Here is a 12520-nt window from a genome sequence, read left to right on the forward strand (position 1 = left end):
CTGCTGCGGAGACAATGAAGTTTGATGGACCATTAATCTCATGAAGAGTCCCAATCCCAGATTAATTTCTTTGGTCGAGGCTTTATCAGATTTCCCATACACGGCTCTCTCTCTCTCTCTCTCTCTCTCTCTCTCTCTCTCTCTCTCTCTCTCTCTCTGTGTGTATGTGTGTGTGTGTGTGTGCGTATTAGTAAGTTTGTATCTACAGCTATATATCTATGATACCTACAGTATTCAATCTCTCTCTCTCTCTCTCTCTCTCTCTCTCTCTCTGTATTAGTAAGTTTGTATCTACTCTACTCGCATATAGCATGATACCTACAGTATTCAATCTCTCTCTCTCTCTCTCTCTCTCTCTTCTCTCTCTCTCTCTCTCTCTCTGTGTATGTGTGTGTGTGTGTGTGTGCGTATTAGTATTTTGTTTGTTCTACAGCTATATATCTATGATACCTACAGTATTCAATCTCTCTCTCTCTCTCTCTCTCTCTCTCTCTCTCTCTCTCTCTCTCTCTCTCTCTCTGTATTAGTAAGTTTGTATCTACATCTACTCGCATATAGCAATGATACCTACAGTATTCAATCTCTCTCTCTCTCTCCTCTCTCTCTCCTCTCTGTATGGTGGTGGTGTGGTGTGTATTAATAAGTTTGTAATCTACATCTATATATCTAGGATACCTACAGGTATTCAATCTCTCTCTCTCTCTCTCGTCTCTCTCTCTCTCTCTCTCTCTCCTGTATAAGTAATTTGTATCTACAGCTCATATATCTATGATAACTTAACAGTATTCAACCTCTTCTTCTTCTCCTCCTCTCTTCTCTCCTCTCTCTCCTCTTCTCCTCTCTCTGTATTAGTAAGTTTGTATCAAACTTATGCAATATAGCAATGAATACCTTACAGTATTCAATCTCCTTCTCTTCTCTCTCTCTCTCTCTCTCTTCTCTGTATGTGTGTGTTGTGTGTATTAAATAAGTTTTGTATCTACAACATAATACAAAATTGATACCTACAGTTTCCAAATCCTCTCTCCTTCCTCTTTTCTCTCTCTTCTCTCTCTCTCTCTCTGTATAAGTAAGTTTTTGTAATCTACATTATTAGCTGATACCTAGATTATTCCCTCTCTACTCTTCTCTCTCTCTCCCTCTCTCTCTCTCTTCTCTCTCTCTCTCTCGGTATAAGTAAAGTTTGTATCTACATCTATATATCAATTGATACCGTACAGTATATTCCTCTCTCTACTCCTCTCCTCTCTTCTTTCTCGCTCTCTCTCTCTTCTCTCTCTCTCTCTCTCTTCTCTCTGTATTAATAAGTTTGTATTCTACATCTATTATAGCAATGATACCTACAGTATATTCTCTATCTCTCTCTCCTCCTCTCCTCTCTCTCTGTCTCTCTCTCTCTGTATCAAGTAAGTTTCTGGTATCTAAACATCTATATTAGACAATGATACCTACAGTATATTCTCTCTCTCTCCCCTCTCTCTCTCTCTCTCTCTCTCTCTTCTGTCTCTGTTCTAAGTTTAAGTTTGTCTAAATCTCTTATAGCAATGATACCTACAGTATATTCTCTCTCTCTCTTCCACTTCTCTCTCTCTCTCTGTATAAGGTTAAGTTTGTATCTACCTGCTATATAGACAATTGATAACCACAGTTATATTCTATCTCTCTCTTCTCTCTCTCTCTCTCTCCTCATGTATAAGTAAGTTTGTATCTACTCCTATATGGCAATGATACCTACAGTATATTTCTACTCTCTCTCTCTCCCTCTCCTCTCTCTCTCTCTCTCTCTCTCTCTCTCTGTTATAAGTAAGTTTGTATCTACATCTATATAGCATGATACCCTCACAGTATATTCTTCTCTCTCTCTCTCTCTGCTCTCTCTCATCCTCTTCTCTTCTCGTATAAGTAACTACGTAGTTTGTATCTACATCTACTATAGCAATGATACCATACAGTATATTCTCTCCGATCTCCTCCTTCTCTCTCCATCTCCTTCTCCCTCTCTCTCTCTCTTAAAGTATAGTTTGAATCTACATCTATATAGCAATGATACCTACAGATTATATTCTCTCTCTCTCATCTCTCTCTCTCCGTCTCTACTTCCGTTCTCTCTCTCTCAATTTAATTAATAAGTTTGTATCTTACATCTATATAGCAATGATACCTAACCAGTATATTCTTCTCTCTCTCTCTCTTCTTCTCCTTCTCTCTTCGTCTTCTCTTTCTCTCTCTCTCTCTCGGTCTCTCTCTCTCTGTAATTAAGGTAAGTTTGTATCTAAACATCTATATAAAAATGATACTCACAGTATATTCTCTCTCTTCTTCTTCCTCTCTCCTCTCTCTCTCTCTCTCTTGTATAAGTAAGTTTGTATTCTACATCTATATAGCAAATGTGACCTACAGTAATTATAATTCTCTCTCTCTCTCTTCCTTCGCTGCGCGTCTCTCTCTCCTCTCCTTCCTCCTCCTTCCTCTCTCTCTCCTGTGTAATAAGTAAGTTTGGTATCTACCATCTATATAGCAATGATACCTACCGTAATTTCTGTCTCTCTCTCTCTTCTCTCCTCTGTATAAGTAAGTTTGTATCTACATCTATATAGCAATGATACCTACAGTATATTCCTCTCTCTCTCTCTCTTCTCTCTTCTCTCTCTCTCATCCTCCTCTCTCTCTCTCATCTCTGTATAAGTTAAGTTTTGTATCTACATCATATATGCAATGATGGCCTACAGTATATTCCTCTCTCCTCTACTCTCTCTCTCTCTCTCTCCTTCTCTCGCTCTGTATTCAAGTAAGTTTTGTATCTACATCTTATATAGCAATGATACCCTACAGTATCAATTCTCTCTCTCTCTCTCCTCTCTCTCTCTCTCTCTCTCTCTCTCTCTCTCTCTCTCTGTATTAATAAGTTTGTATCTACATCTATATAGCAATGATACCTACAGTATATTCTCTCTCTCTCTCTCTCTCTCTCTCTCTCTCTCTCTTCTCCTCTCTCTCTCTATCTTTCTCTGGTATAAGTAAGTTTGTGATCTACATCTATATAAAAACAAAATGATACCTACAGTATATTCTCTCTCTTCTCCGTCTTCTCTCTCAATTCTCTCCTCTGGCCTCTCTCTTCCTCTCTCTTCAAAAAAAAAGTTTTTTCTCGGGGTTTGTTTCTTTTTCTTTGTTTTTTTAAAACATTGTAAAAAATACGTAAGGAATTTGATTATCCCTACATCTATATTCTCTCTGTCTACTACTGTCTCTTCTCTTCTCTCCTTCTCTCTCCGCTGTATCGTCTAGTTTGTATCTACATATATATAGCAATGATACCTTACAGCTATTATTCTCTCCTCTCTCTCTCTCTCTCTGTATTAAGTAAGTTGTGTAATCTACCAATCTATCTAGCAATGATTACCTACAGTATATTCCTCCTCTCTTCTCTTCTCTCTCTCTCTGTATAAGTAAGTTTTGTTATCTACATCGATATAGCAATGTACTTACCAGTATATTCCTCTATTATCTCTCTATTCTCTCTCTCTCTCTCTCCTCTATCTTCTCTCTTCTGTATAACGTAACGTTTTGTAATCTAACATCTATCATAGCAATGATAACCTACAGTAATTATTTTCTCTCTCTCTCATCTCTCTCTCTCTCTCTCCCTCTCCGTCTCGTCTCTCCTCTCTTCCTCTCCTCCTCTTCTCTGTATAAGTAAGTTTGTATCTACATCTATATAGCAATGATACCTACAGTATATTCTCTCTCTCTCTCTCTCTCTCTCTCTCTCTCTCTCTCTCTCTCTCTCTCTCTCTGTATAAGTAAGTTTGTATCTACATCTATATAGCAATGATACCTACAGATATTCTTCTTCTACCTCCTCTCTCTCTCTCCTTCTCTGTATAAGTAATTTGTATCTACATCTATATAGCAATGATACCTAACAGTTAATCTCTCTTCTCTCTCTCTCCTCTCTCTCTCTCTCTCTCTCTCTCTCTCTTCTCTCTCTCTCTCTGTTTATAAAGTAAGTTGTATCTACATCTATATAGCAATGATACCTACAGTATATTCTCTCTCTCTCTCTCTTCTCTCTCTCTCTCTCTGTATAAGTAAGTTTGTATCTACATCTATATAGCAATGATACCTACAGTATATTCTCTCTCTCTCTCTCTCTCTCTCTCTCTCTCTCTGTATAAGTAAGTTTGTATCTACATCTATATAGCAATGATACCTACAGTATATTCTCTCTCTCTCTCTCTCTGTGTATAAGTAAGTTTGTATCTACATCTATATAGCAATGATACCTACAGTATTCAAATGGCTAGTTTTTACACCATTCTACGTTGCTTTTTTCCATACATTCAGGCTTATTGGCTCTCTATTGGCATGGCCCCCTTCACTCTGTGAAGGTATTTAAACGACGCTGCGTTAAATTTTCGACATCATTCGTAATATTTTCACTTCTATGGTGACTGATTAAGCAAATTCCTGATTCCCATTAAGTTCTATTCAATTCCCCGTCTTCAAAGATCCGCATGACTGATCATGTTCAGTCAAAGCACTTTTGCGTGACTGCATTCAAAACTATAGTTCTAAAACTGTTTATTAAGCATTAACTGATTTATTTACTGGATTGTTTGATTTATTAAAGATTATCTGGCGTCGCAACTGCTAATGGTTATTGACGTCACTACAATGGAATATATAAAACAAATGTGTACATATCCAAACGAGCAAATGCATTCATACACACATAAAATACACACACAAGACAAATTTATTAACTTAAAATAAAAAAAAAACATTAGAATCTCATTTAAATCTAATAAAATAAACTGAATAAAGGAAAATCCCCATGATAAATAAAATTAATAATCGTAAAACCTATAAACTTAAAAGATAAATAGTAAAGATAAAATTTTATTTAAAATACCAATGGCATTAATAAGATTAAACAGGGCGCTTTCATTAAAATCTGCACCCAAAATCTTGGCAAGGGAACGCTATAATGGATTCTCAACGTTGAAGCTCAATAATGCATACAAGAAAAATCGCATGTGACGCCAGATAAAGGGCTCTTCAAGATTACATCGATCGGGTATTTAACCTTCTCGGATTTGAAAGAAATCCATTCGAGTGGAAGGAGAGAAGGGTGCGTTATATATATATTTCCCCAAAGTAAGGGTCGAGGTCAATATATTGGATTACTCATCTCGAGACAAGTGGTCATTGTGATCATACAACTAAATCCTAACTTTATCATTGTGCGTCTTCTGAATCCTGCTTCACACAAGGCATTGTGCTGCTCCTCAACTTGAGCACTATATCTCTGGTTTCTTTTATACGAGTTATGAAACCTAACAGCAATAAACCTACGGACACTCTCGGGAACAACTACATATCATACCGGTATGCTTCGCATCATCATATGTTTTCTAACTTATAGTAATGAAATGCAAATCAGATGAAGCTGGAGGCCGGGTTCACTGACAGACAGACAATAAGATGAATGGAAATGAACATCATAGAATTATAAGATCTGCTTTAAATGAAAGCTTATATGACGACCCCTAGTGGGTGGGGGGTGAGGCGCTTGTCAACTATAAATGAAAATTCATTGCTCTTGATCATTCAAAGTTACCATGCTCGCGCATTTTTGGCACCTCCAAATAAAGAAACGGCAAATGGTACACCACTTAAAAAGATTTTTTTTTTTTTTATAAATAAACAACGCCGATGTTTATGATGCGCAAATTCCATCGCACTACTTCCTTGATATGCAGACTCTAAAGAGACTCTGGGAAAGTCCAGGCATTAAATGGTGTTGCTTCTCAACAAATCAAAATACAATCATTTTACTAATATAAAAAAAACGCAGCTCGATTTATACTAACAACCCAAAAGCTCTTAGGCCTCTCTAGGATAAATACAAGTGCAAAACGAAAGGAGACTCCGTTGAAAAACAAAAATGATAAAATTCTTCAAAAAGAACGGACTGCCTTTTTATCAATATTACAAAAGTTCGCTGCAGCGTCCTCGTTATAGACGTCGGGATTTATCTTGCGGGACTAACTATCTGTCCGTTTCCACAGTAATCCGCTAAATTTGCAGGCAAGCCGTTTTTTTATCACCATTATGTTGTTAGGTGATTGTACATTCTATAATATTATGTGGTGCTCCTGGGTTTAATTTAAAACCTGCTTCAGCATATTCAGATTCCGCTTTGTGGCCATTCCAAAAAAAAATTATTCAAGCTGAGCAAATTAATTTCTTCCCTACTAAAAAATTAACACAAAAATAAACAATATTACTCGATCCCATTCATAAATTGTCGGATTTTACTCAAACGTTCGCAAATCTGTGCGAGTCATTCTCTGAAATAAGACTGATAATGAGCGCTTTTCCCCGTCAGGAAATACAAACACGCGTGGACTCCAGTAACGTCAAATACCCATGCTAATGAGTTGAATGTTTGGCGTGCGCAAATACCCCCGACCAATTAGCAAGGCGTCATGGGGCCAATTAACCAATTTGCAATCATCAATATCCACGCTCAATTTCAAACTATATTTCAACACTCATTTTCCCGGGTTTTTGAAGGTCATCAGCTTTTGGGTTTGGCCCTGCATTAAAACTAAATGGACACGGTTATGGGACAACAGCGACCGAATATGATTTCGGTAGAGTGTAAACTCTCTACAATTAATATTCACAGACACAAACACAACATCGCTGACAGGAAGCAATTCAGGATATTCAATACATTACACATCGAGTGTGCATGCGTTGTCTCCTCCACGAAAAAGCTGTCCAATATTTCTTGGAAATTCTTTACTATAATTTTCAGAAACATTATGAGCATTATTTTCGCAGAAAAGAACATAGCTTTTCATGGCACTGCAGCACTAGCTTTTTGTGAACAGCTAAAGAATCCAAATGCTATTCAGTATTTCCTTGAAGTACACAAGAGTTCCCGAGGAACGTCTATTCAGTTATTTCGAATATAAGGTGTACAGTACGCCTACATAAATAATGCACAGGGTTTTCAGTGGAAAAGTAACCACATACAATGGTTTATAGCAACATTTTGTGCGGTACTTCCAATGATAATATGATACAGTTACCGATATGATTTCTACAAAAGAACTTGGGCCGTACACTAAGCGTATCATTATTGCTTAAATATACACCGGAAATATGGGTTAAAACATTACAATAACACACGTGCAGGTGCCTCTACTTTGCTACAAAAGACGGCAACATCAATCAAGGGTAAGAGAAAACTCACCAGGACTGGATCACCCATCAAGGATCTTAGGGTAAAGGAATTCTCGGACCCTTGTAACAACCGGGAACGTACCTGAAATAAAAAGCAAGCCACTTAGCTTCCTGCTGAAGTAAATGCAATAGAAAAACAGGTCATTTCTGCTCGTCATCTATTCCCAGTCACCGTGATAATCGTAGGCTACGGATAATGAAACCCACGTTTAACTAACGCAAAATCTTAAAACAAGAATATGCAGTCCATCATAATATGCTTGATATAGATTATTCTGTCCTTTCTAACGGTACAGATACAATAAATCTTAAGTAAACTTTGAGAAATAGGAAACATTTTTCACTAATATCTAAATTTTTGTAAAACAATCATTGAAGCTTAAGTAAAACGTCAAAATATTGGACAATGTATTAAAAGTTTCTATGACGACTAAAAGTTTACCTAGCAAATAAGGTACGTATCTGATGGACCAAATGAGGGATGACATGGTTGGCTTATAAAAAAATAAAATAAAATAAAACAAAATTAGACTGACGGATAGATGTCCTCCAAACAAACTTGGACGAATGGGTGAATGAATTTATAAACCGCAAAATTTTTAAAATGAGACAATGAAATCTTCCAAAGATCATAAACATAAAATTAGTATGTATCCGATTCGAGAACCAACCACAGTAAAAACTAAAAAATTACGGTAAACACCTTATGAATGAAACCGTAATGAATAACGAAAACCAAATCAGATCACCCGTAAAGAATAAAAATAATACAGTCAGAATAACAGCTGCAAGAAAACCGAAATGAATAAAGTCAATTTTACAAAGCAAGCTACAACGACGCACTGCTACTATGATTTGTGATATAAGTAAGCCTCTCATAAAAAGGTTGGTTCAATCAAATATTGAGGCAGTACGTTAGTCCGCAATACTAGTAATTCTGTTACTAAAACTCACTATTAACTACTACTATGAGATTCAGGGCCTCTGTAACACGGTTTTTTCGCAATAACTTTTTATCTATGCATTTCATAAATATAACGCTTATTCAGAATACATATTATATCAACACATAAATTTTGAGTGTATTCTGCACTACGTAGGTTGAATAAGTTTGGTACTTATAATGTAAAAGTGACCTTTTTTGAAGACGGGCCAACTTACTCAGAGAAAAGGTTTCGAACGCACTCGTTACGTAACTTATGACATCATTTCTTCCCTCTTTCTCGATGGATGATTGGCTATACGTAACGAAGGCTAAACCTCTGGCAACAATGACATACAAATTTAAATACAAGCAAAGCAGTACACTTTTATGAACTCTGGAACCTCCCCACTGATAATTGTCATAATGAACAAACCAACAAAATAAGTTAATAAATACAAAAACACTTCGATTATTAGTCTAACTCCCAAAATAAGTTTCCAAAGAAATTACAGTCTACTTTATAGGTCACAATCAGATTGACAAGATGTAGGGAATAGTTGGTAATTACCAAAAACATAGTAGACAAGCTTGATTTGATAACTGCTATATCCAATGTCAAGCAATTTTTATTTATTGGCTATCTACCTATTTACTGAAAAAAAAAGCCGGTACCGTATATTGGCTTTAAACCTTCACCAATAATTATCGTCAGAATGGTGACTTCATGAGGCTCCACCCACTTTCGCCTCGTTATAATTCAGGATAACACTGAAGGCTACCATGGGCATTGTTGGATTAGAAAATTTAACTTCTGGCTATAAAAACTAATTTCTCGAGTATTGTAAGAAGTGTTAAATGATCCTCAAGGATCCCAGCAGTTGGTCTAAACGTTTAATTCATGTATATTACTGTTCTACTGTTGCGGCACTACTGCTACAGTAGTATTACTACGCTAGCACTGACACCCCACCCACATCTATGTATCGTTCCGCCATTCATAAAGTCTTTGGGTTTCAGAGCCGATGGCATTTCTGTCTGGTGGATGGGCGGGGCAACATTTAGTCAAAAGGTGTTTGTTTACCTTGCTTACGTAATGAATGTTTTTCGACTCTTGGCTCGTAATCATTGGCCATGGCGTCGGCTAGATCATTTTTACTCTATAAAAATCAAAACTATCGGGTTTAGGTTATTGATAATGCTGACAAAATTTGTGTGTGGTTGTAAAATATACATATGTCAACTTTCAGCTACATCCGATGCTTTGACAAGGAGCAAAGTCCAAAAAACCGTGTTACAGAGACCCTGAATCTCATAGTAGGTTCTTTTATCTTTAAATAAAGATGTTACTCTTATGGTGTAAGAATATACATATACGTTTGTGCACGGTCATGCCCGTTTGCGTTTATACGTATATGCAATAACATAAATTTTATAAGCAAGAAAAATACATAGATAGACATGAATGCAGGCAAGTGTGCGTATATCTGCAAATCCTAATACAAAAATTCATAATCAGATACGGGTACCTTTAATAATTTTGTATGTATCCCATCAAAGTAAAAAAAAAAAAAAAAAAAATCTTTTGCACCTACAAAACAAGAGCAAACAAGAGCAGAAATATATGCGAACCTGGGAAAAAATATAGTCATTTGCATGTTTAATGACCTAAAACCCTAACTCCGTACTGACAACGAATTGCAATTCTTCTCATTAAAGTACGCTTCCCGATGGCTAAAATATGAGCATCAGAGCCAAGCAAATTGTTCCATTAAGATTTCCAACCTTAAGCCTGGATTAGTCAGGCTTACGATGAAGCTTCGTTAACGCGACGCCAAAGCGATGTTTTTTAACCTTCATTCGGGGATCAGCCACTGCTTTATATCGGACTATCACAGACAGACAGACAGACAGATTTTGTCTATGAACGGGAGGAAATTTGATAGTGAGAGGGAGATAAAAAGAATTCTCTCATGGATATAAAGAAGGCCTGAGAGAGAGAGAGAGAGAGAGAGAGAGAGAGAGAGAGAGAGAGAGAGAGAGAGATTCTGCCTATGAACGGGAGGAAATTTGATAGTGAGAGGGAGATAAAAAGAATTCTCTCATGGAGATAAAGAAGGCCTGAGAGAGAGAGAGAGAGAGAGAGAGAGAGAGAGAGAGAGAGAGAGAGAGAGAGAGAGAGAATTTCCTATCTTTTACATTTATTAATCTCCAATTTCCATTTTACCATTATTTTTACCTTACCTCTCTCTCTCTCCCACTGCAAAACTCCTTTGTTGGAAAGCGAAAATGAACGTCATAATCCAAAGTAACTATTGACATCTAGACATAAATTGGCGATGCACTGCTTCCTAGAGCAAGAGAAACGAATGGAATGTGCTAATTAGTGCTGATATATTATGTACGCTTTTTTCCTACAATTCATTATTGTTATTCAGTCTGAATAGGCCGGATGTATTTTTTACAAATTTGCATAAATTATTTAAATTATAGTTTTACAGTCTTTTTGCCTTGAAATATGTCTTACACCTGTTTTTAAATTCTTGTATTACTTTTTCGTCTCTACTTTCTAGTCTGCATAACATTTTCATTCTGATCAGTAAGCTCTCTCTCTCTCTCTCTCTCTCTCTCTCTCTCTCTCTCTCTCTCTCTCTCTCTCTCTGCTACATATAGGATATACTCGGCAACAGGCTCTTCAATAATATGAAGTACTTTCGGGAAATGTTCAATTCATCTCAGGAGTGAGAAAATCATTTCTCCAGCTCTGGGTTACAGGGAGGAAGTAGGCAAAGTTGTTAAGGCTTTCCAACTCCTTATGTTTTAGAAAATGTATAAAAACCTAATGGCTACGTCTTTCAGGACTAAGTCTGCTAAGATCAAGTAACAAAAGTATATATTATATATATATATATATATATATATATATATATATATATATATATATCTAATAAAAGGAGCCCCCAAAAAATTACTATATTTCAGAGACTGCTGTCTCCCTCTTCAGAGACAGCAGTCTCTGAAATATAGTACTTTTTTTTCTCTATATTTTGGTTGTATGGGCTCCTTTTATTTGATGGAATTCTGTTGTTACAGAACATTTTTTATTTTTACCATATATAATATACTATATATATATATATATATATATATATATATATATATATATATATATATATATATATATATATATACAAATATATGAGTGTGTGTACGTCAGAGTATGGCCAAGTGTAGAGTATGTGTGCACGTTTTACTATTCTGCCAACTACCAAACACAAAAACAGCTTAAGTTTCATAAATAAAATGTGAAGCCTTGGCCAAAAACAAAAACAAAAGAGTTCATGAAAAAAAACAGACATGTCACCCAAAAAGATACCTAAACGTCTTCTCCCTTGAAAGGAAGAAATAGTTTGGAAGCCATTAAAAAAAAAGGCGGCATTGGAAAGAAGAATTTATATCGCACAGCACCGATATTCAATGGGCAGATCCAATCTATTGAAGTTTCATATAAGCGAAAGATCAGTCGTAAAATTTTCATTTTCCTGATGTCAGTCACATCAGGAATGCCGGCAATTTAATCGACATGAATCTTATTTTACTATGGTCAACATACGAGTACATTTCAACTGGTCAACATTCCAGCAGAAAGTTTTACTTAAGAATTTAAATAATTAGTTCAGAAATAAGAGGCGAATTTTTAGTTTAATCTGAAGCTTCAACCCGCGTAAATTGGGGTAGATATGTTCAAAATGAGAATCTTCCTCTAGAACTGTACGCAAATACGTTTTTATCAATCATTGAGCTGAAACTTCTAGTGGATGCAATCAGCCAACGTCGGCATCATGGCTCAGTGGGGACATCGCTCAGCTCATCTTTGCTAAGTATATGTATTGCTGATGTTGTGGATGTTTTACTGAAATGGGGGCTCATCCACTATTCACTATTTATAATCCTGACTGTGGCAGTGACTGTTTGGTTGTTTTTCGCTGAAGCCACCTCATATGAAATATACGGGTTAATGTTAAAAAAACCTCCCTTGATGTATATATAGATATATATATATATATATATATATATATATATAATGTAATAATTATATATAAACTATATATAATATATATATATATATATATATTATATATATATATCTATATATATATATATATATATATATATATATATATATATATATATAATATATATATATATAATATATACATATATATATATAAATATATATATATATATATATATATATATATATATATATATATATATATATATATATATATATATATATATATATCTACATAAATACACACGTGTGGGTGCTCGTGC

The sequence above is a fragment of the Macrobrachium nipponense genome, chromosome 21 (genome assembly GCF_015104395.2).
Source record: "Macrobrachium nipponense isolate FS-2020 chromosome 21, ASM1510439v2, whole genome shotgun sequence".
Taxonomy (NCBI): Eukaryota; Metazoa; Arthropoda; class Malacostraca; order Decapoda; family Palaemonidae; genus Macrobrachium; species Macrobrachium nipponense.